Here is an 8,311-nt window from a genome sequence, read left to right as displayed (position 1 = left end):
TAAACCGGAGGGCTTTAGTCGGTAGGACAACATACATTACAACAATCATACCATAGGCTAGCTTCTAGGGTTTAGCCTCCTTGATCTCGTGGTAGATCCACTCTTGTACTACCCATATCATCAATATTAATCAAGTAGGACGTAGGGTTTTACCTCCATCGAGAGGGCCCGAACCTGGGTAAAAACATCGTGTCCCGCGTCTCCTGTTACCATCCGCCTAGACGCACAGTTCGGGACCCCCTACCCGAGATCCGCCGGTTTTGACACCGACATTGGTGCTTTCATTGAGAGTTCCTCTGTGTCGTCACCGATAGGCTTGATGGCATCTTCAACCAACAACGCTGTCCAGGGTGAGACTTTTCTCCCCGAACAGATCTTCATATTCGGCGGCTTCGCACTGCGGGCCAATTCACTTGGCCATCTGGAGCAGATCGAAAGACACGCCCCTGGCCGTCAGGTCAGATTCGGAAGCTTAAACTTCACGGCCGATGTCCGCGGAAGCCTGATCTTCGACGGACTCGAGCCACAGCCAAACGCGCCGCACTGTGACGATGGGCATGATCTAGCTCTGCTGCTGAACAGTGCCTTGGTGGCCGCACGCGGATCCGCTTCAGCCATTAGCCCGGCCCAGATCGAGGGCCGGTGGATAGACGCCGCCCTGGGGGCTTCGACATCCATGGCGATGGAGCCGAACACTGATCTTGTCCCCTGCGAGACTCATGATTCCGAGGCGCCGGACTCCTCGCCGGACTCCGAACCTCCCATGCCCCCACCAATTGATCCGGATTGGGCGCCGGTTATGGAATTCACCACCGCGGACATCTTTCAATACTCGCCTTTTGGCGACATCCTGAATTCACTAAAGCATTTCTCGTTATCAGGAGAGTCCTGGCCGGACTATGGCCAGGATGGTTGGGGTATGGACGACGGAGAAATTCAGAGCCCACCCACCACCCACTTTGTAGCCACTGTCGATGATCTAACCGACATGCTAGACTACGACTCCTAAGACATCGACGGAATAGACGACGATGCTGGAGACTAACAAGAAACAGAGCCTATAAGGCACGGGAGGACTACCTTGTCACATGACATATATATGGTGAACACCCCAAAGGAGAGCGATAACGAGGACCAACGGGCCACGGCAGAAGAAGACCCCGCCGACAACCGACCAAAACGGCGGCGCAGACGCCGCCCTAAGTCCCGCCTCGACGACAACAACGCTCCCAAGGAGCCCGCAATACGGCAGGGCTCACAAATGGACGATGAACATGCAAATAAGCAACCGTCCGAACATGACGAGTCGGATAACCAGTCCAGACCCGGTGAAAACAACAGTCCGGACGACCTCATGCCAGACACACGGCCAGATAGCAAGAACCTTCAAAAAAGACTCGTCAATACTGCAAGAAGCCTGAAGAAGGAAAAACGGAGGCTCAAAACAGCGGAAGACACACTCAGAATGAGATGGAGCAAAGTGCTCAAAACCGCAGATAAGTACGGCAATGGCCACCAATCAAAGAGCTACCCGAAGCGCAAGCTACTACCGGAATTCGACGAGGAAGCCATAGAGCCTCCACCGTCCAAAAATAAAGGGGCTGCCTGGTTGGATAGACGGCCAGATGACAGGCCAAATTCTAACAGCGGCGCCACACATAAATCAACCAACGAACTTGGAAGGATAGATGGCCCAGCCAGGTCCATCTACGGGCCAAAGGAGAAGGCCCCAAGAAGCAAGGCAACACGCCAAGTGTCCGATGATAGCGGCACACACAAATACAGGGGCGCCGCACACCCACTATGTTTCACAGATGAGGTGTTGGGCCATGAATTCCCAGCAGGATTTAAACCCATAAACATAGAGGCCTACGATGGAACAACAGACCCTGGAGTCTGGATAGAAGACTATATACTACATATACACATGGCCAGAGGAGACGACCTCCATGCCATAAAATACCTACCCCTCAAGCTCAAAGGGCCAGCCCGTCATTGGCTTAAAAGCCTCCCAGAAAACACTGTTGGAAGTTGGGAAGAGCTCGAGGACGCGTTTAGAGCAAATTTTCAAGGGACTTATGTCCGTCCTCCGGATGCAGATGATCTAAGTCATATAACTCAACAGCCCGGAGAGTCAGCGCGGAAATTCTGGAACAGGTTTCTTACCAAAAAGAACCAAATAGTCGACTGTTCGGACGCCGAAGCCTTAGCAGCTTTCAAGCACAATGTCCGAGACGAATGGCTCGCCAGGCACCTCGGTCAAGAGAAACCGAGGACAATATCCGCACTAACAAGCCTCATGACCCGCTTCTGTGCGGGAGAGGATAGCTGGCTAGCAAGATGCAGCAGCAGCGACCCAAGTACATCCGAGATAAGAGATGGAAACGAAAAATCACGGCCCAGAAAAGAACAGCGCCGGAGTAAAGATAAAAGCCTAAAGAGCACGGCAGCCAACGCCGGATTCAAAAGCTCGCGGCCCAACAACAAAACACGGCCTCTAAAGGATGATAGCGATGATTTGTCCAACTTAAACAAGATTTTGGGTCGGATATGTCAAATCCACAATACCCCCGGAAGGCCTGCAAATCACACCCACCGAGATTGTTGGGTTTTTAAACAGTCCGGCCGACTAAACGCCGAACACAAGGGGCTCGACGCGTCAAGCGAAGACGATAAACCCCACCAGCAGAGCACCGGAAAACAAAAGACTTTCCCACAAGGGGTCAAAGCAGTAAACTCACTTCATGTGATAATACGGAAAAATAGTGCGGTACTTTCTAAAAAGAGCTTCGCGCGGTCCAACCCAGCAGACCGTAGAGATTGGATATCAAAACCAATCACTTTCGACCACCTGGACTATTCCAGAAGCGTTCGAAACGCGGGACGGACTCCCCTGATATTGAATCCCATAATAGACGGATTACAATTCACTAACGTCCTAATGGACGGAGGCAGCGACTTAAACCTGCTGTATTCAAAAATAGTCCGAAGGATGGGGATAAACCCTGCCAAAATCTGACACAGCCGCAATTCCTTCAAAGGAGTGACGCCAGGCCCTTACGCCAAGTGCACAAGCTCCATATTACTAGAAGTCGTGTTCGGATCACCGAACAATTTTTGACGAGAACAATTAATTTTTCATATCGTCCCGTTTGAAAGTGAATATCAAGCACTCTTGGGACGAAAGGCTTTTGTCCGCTTTAACGCCATACCGCATTACGCGTCTCTTACACTCAAGATGCCCGGTCCGCTTGGCGTCATTTTAGTGCGAGGGTCACTTAAAGACCCCGGACTCGGATAGACGAATCCGGCTTCAGCAAGCTAGGGGCTCCCTAGCCGCATACCCCTTCACAGGGGGCTGAGCGCACAAACAACCGCGGGTTCATACAAGCCCTGCTTTAATTATTCATATTTCTTATTTTACACATATTTTTCGCATGAATTGTTTCTAAAACTAAACGTTCCTCTCTTTCTACAGATGAACAACGTGCATACCCGTCCAGGATAACGGTGCAACGGAGACACAGGCGCAGACGTGCAGTAGGGACCCGTTGTGAGGATTCTTTTCAGATTAAGACCCTACGTAAACCTTTTTTACTGTCTCTTGTTATTATTCTCCCTTGGTTTCTTCCTATAGCCAAAGCGGAGCCTGACGCTTTGGCATCGGCCGCGTCAGAAGACCATGCCCGTACCCGGACTGTAGGGGCTTAGGGCATCGTTCTGCCCATTATTATAAAGACCGAACACCTTAGGGAGTGTTCGGCGTCTCGAGTTAGGCATTATATGCATCAGCTCCGAATCATGTCTTTGGTCAAATGTTGGGTTTGCCCGGCTCCTGTGTTTTGCTGCCTTACGTTCCGTATCATCGGCTAACGCGGCACCAGGAGAACTACTGCGATTGTGCCCCAGTTAGGCTGGGTGAGCACCTCAGTAGAGAAAGCCGAAAACTGACTGTCATGATATAGCGAGAGACTGGTCAACCACTCGATCGACTATCGGAATGTTTAGAATTCCCCGCTTTGACGAAGGACCGTTTCCCGGCCAGGCACACACGCGCTCCGACTTCGGAGAAGGGCGATGCCACCAGGGGCTATATCGTAGCCCCACCCTCGAGCTCCACTGGCTAAGTGAAAGTGATAAAGCATTATAGTCCGGATTGCCTCGTTCGCTACGCTACCACCTCCTTATAACAGGACCGAGACGTCGGATTAGGTGTGAAAAACGCGTTATTTTTGCGAACACCCCCGCACCTTGTGCGTGGGGGCTGAAGCCAAAGACTGCCATCTTTCAAGTTATACAAAAGTATACGTAAACGGCCGCACAGGAGAAGTTTTACTACTTGGACGCACAAGTATAAAAAGCAGTTATAACATAATCATCGATTTACAAGCTAATGCATTCATTTGAACGTGACATTTTTCGAGCACTGCAACTCTATTACACGAGCGCCACGCATAACTTCCCCGAAAAAGTGCTCGGCAGGGAGCCGGCTTTCATCCGAACCCTGGGCGGCAACAGCGGTGGCGTCCATCTCCGGACAATGCGCCTTCACACGGGCAAGAGCCATCCACGCGCCCTCGATGCAGGCCGACCGCTTCATCTCCTTTATATGCGGCACCGCTCCAAGGAATTGCTGCAGTAAGCCGAAGTAGCTCGTCGCCTTGGACCCCTCTGGCCAGACATGGGCCACGATGTCAGTCATGGCAAGTCCGGACAATCTATTTAGCTCGGCCCATTCGGCCAACCGGTCTGTCAACGGAAGTGAGCGATCCGGACTGTGGAATTGAGACCAATATAGCTCTTCCGTCTTGTGATCCTCCTGGCTCCGGAAATGCTTAACGGCATCAGCCGCACTTGCAGCTAAGTCCATATACGGATCCTCCGGACTCCACAGTCGCTCAAATTGAGCATACTTTCCATCCATAAACCGGCGGCGCAGCAGAAAAGGCTTGCCAGCCACGATATCCCCAGCCTGGCGCAGTTCCTCCTTCATAGCCCGCATTGCAGAGCGGGCATCCTTGGCTTCGGCGGTGGCCTTCTTCAGGTCTTCCCGCTCCGATAAGCGCTCCTTTTCAAGAGCCTCATTGCGGTCGGCAGCATCCTTTACTTTCGTGGCCAATTCAGCCACCTCTGCCCCCTGCTTAGGCAGTGCGCAGCCTTTTCGGCTTTCAACTCCTCGGCCGCCCTCGAGGCAGCCGCGTTACTCCTTCGGGCTTGCTCCTTAGCTAGAGCAAGTTTGGCCCGAAGGCTCTCCACAGCAGCAACACCGTCTGTACAAACAGCATATAAATTGTCAGAGGAGGGCTTCGACCCCCTTCATAAAAGCGGCTGCGGAGAACTCTTTTACCTTGCGACTCGTCAAGTCGCCTGTTGACAAGTGCGATGTCCGCATCTGCCAAGTCAAGTTGCCGATTTAACTCGGCAAACCCACTAGTCCGGCTAGCCCTCGGACTATCCGCCACCTGTATAACAACGGCGGCATTCATTACTGACGATTTTGATCCTCGGCACGCTGTCGTTTCCGACAACCTACCGAGTCCCAGGGGCTACTATCTATACACGGCGCATTTTTATGTGTAAAACTGCTAAAAGACAAAGGGGTGCGTCATTCTCGCATACCTCAAATCCCGCCAGCAAACTCATGGCGGCATTGCGCAATCCGCTCTCGGCGGACGAAATCCTTCCAATCACCATACGCATCAACGCACGGTGATCTTCTGAGATGGACGCCCTCTCAAGTGGATTCTTCAGTTCTCCCGCCCGGATACTAGCAGGTGCCGAACTCTCTGGCCCCTCCGGACTCGGGGATATCCTCCGTGATGACACTTCGGGCTCGCCTGCCTCATCTGGCGGCGCTGCAGACGGAGGCGTATTGCTCTCCATCATCTCCGGAAGAAGGTCCCCCGAAGAAGAACTCATTTGAGAAGGCTGTAGATCCGAACTACAATATAAATATTTCGGTCACCCACCGAAGCACGAATGAAGGTATTTCCTTACTAATTAACTCTCTCTTTCATACTCACGGCTCGCTGGAGGGCCGATCCTTTGGTGATGATTGCGCGTCCGGACTCTTTCCAGGCGCCGGACCCCCCGGTGACGATCTCTTCCCACGCTTAGGGGCTTTGGCCTCCGGATCTTCGGAGGCGGTCCTCTTCTCCCCCTGAAGGGAGGGGTTCTTGGTTCCCCCCTCTTTAGTCGCCCCTTTGGGCGAAATAATAGCTCCTCTATTTTCCCCGCCGCCCCCTTCTGTGGGCGCGACCTCCAACATTCTGACCAGCACGGGCTCCAGTGCGGTCTCTGGGAGGGGGGCCGGACACCTTATCAGCCTTGATCGCGCCACTCATTCCTGTAAAGAACAAGGGGTCAAGAGGCGAACTCTAGGAAGGCGTATAAACAGAATGACCGGACTCGGAGCTATTTACCTGAGTATCCAGGCGATCGCGGCTTAGGCCTGCGTCCTCGGCTAAATCCGGACACGCCGCCTGCGGTCCGAAGAACAACTTGTACATCTCCACGAGTGTCGCACCCATAAAGTGTTGGAGAATCCGAGGCCTCTCTGGGTTGAACTCCCATAGACGGAGAGGACGGCGTTTGCAGGGCAGAAGATGCCTGATTAGCATGACCTGCATCACCACGATCAGGTCGATCTCCCTCGCTTGGAGGTCTCGAATCCTGCCCAGCAGTGAGGGCACGTCTTCGGACGGCCCCCAATTGAGCCCTTGGTTGACCCACGACATCAGTTGGCGTGGAGGTCCCGGGCGGAATAAAGGCGGCGGCTTTTGCCTACCGCCCTTCGGAACGGTGATATAGAACCACTCCTGCTGCCACAGTCCGAGTTCCTCTTGGAAGGAACCCTCGGGCCACGGGGCATCGGCCTTTTTGCTTATGGCCGCCCCGCTGCACTCCGCTTGACGCCCCCCCATCATCTTCGGCTCCACCTTGAAGGTCTTCAGCCATAGGCCGAAGTGGGGAGTGACGCGGAGGAAGGCTTCACAGACGATAATGAATGCGGAGATGTGGAGGATGGACTCCGGGGTCAAGTCGTGAAAATCCAGCCCATAGTAGAACATGAGCCCTCTCACGAAGGGATCCGTCGGGAAGCCTAAACCCCGGCGGAGGTGGGATACGAAGACAACGAACTCACCGGGCTCGGGGGTGGGCACAGCCTGCCCTTGGGCGGGCAACCTGTGCGAGACTTCGTAGGCCAGGTACTTGGCCTCACGCAACTTCAATATGTCCTCCTCTATGACGGAGGAGGGCATCCACCGGCCCTGGAGGTCGGAGCCGGACATGGTTGAGGATCCGAAGCGCTCGAATCTGAGGCTCTGGGTGTTGGAACTGGGAGCGAGGAAGAGATTCGATGCGAGATTGAAGAACAAGGACAAGCCTTGGTCCCCTTATAAAGAGGAAAAAATACCAAGAGCCGTCTCCGTGACCGTTTGGGATTCACCTTCGATAGAGGAGACGTGGCGACGGGAACGGTTGGGTTACCCACGCACGTATTGATGAGAATCCCGGAATAAGGGGAACACGATCTCTGCTTTGACAAGACGTGCCAAGGAAACCGCTTCGCTAAACGTGCTGAGGTGGTATAGTAAAAAACGATTCAAACAAAGGCTTGGTGGCGGTGTGATGTCACGCCGCATAATACGTCAGCAGATTAAGCTAAGTGTACATTTTATTCTCTCTACGGTGGAATGTGGAAATTATTTTTGCAGAGCCGGACACTATCCTGGTGTTCATGATCTTCTCTGGATTATTCAAGGGAGGAACCCGCCTTGCAATGCCGAACATTATGCGTGCCGGACTTATCGTCATTGAAGCCTAGTTCAGGGGCTACTGAGGAAGTCCTGGACTAGGGGGTGTCCGGACAGCCGGACTATCATTATCCGCCGGACTCCAAGACTACAAAGATACAAGATTGAAGACTCCGGCTCGTGTCCGGATGGGACTTTCCTTGGCGTGGAAGGCAAGCTTGGCAATGCGGATATGTAGATCTCCTACCATTGTAACCGACTCTGTGTAACCCTAGCCCTCTCCGGTGTCTATATAAACCGGAGGGCTTTAGTCCGTAGGACAACATACATTACAACAATCATACCATAGGCTAGCTTCTAGTGTTTAGCCTCCTTGATCTCGTGGTAGATCCACTCTTGTACTACCCATATCATCAATATTAATCAAGCAGGACGTAGGGTTTTACCTCCATCGAGAGGGCCCGAACCTGGGTAAAAACATCGTGTCCCTCGTCTCCTGTTACCATCCGCCTAGACGCATAGTTCGGGACCCCCTACCCGAGATCCGCCGGTTT

This window comes from Triticum aestivum, chromosome 3B, assembly GCF_018294505.1.
Source record: "Triticum aestivum cultivar Chinese Spring chromosome 3B, IWGSC CS RefSeq v2.1, whole genome shotgun sequence".
Lineage (NCBI taxonomy): Eukaryota > Viridiplantae > Streptophyta > Magnoliopsida > Poales > Poaceae > Triticum > Triticum aestivum.
Note: the sequence above shows the minus strand (reverse complement) of the source record.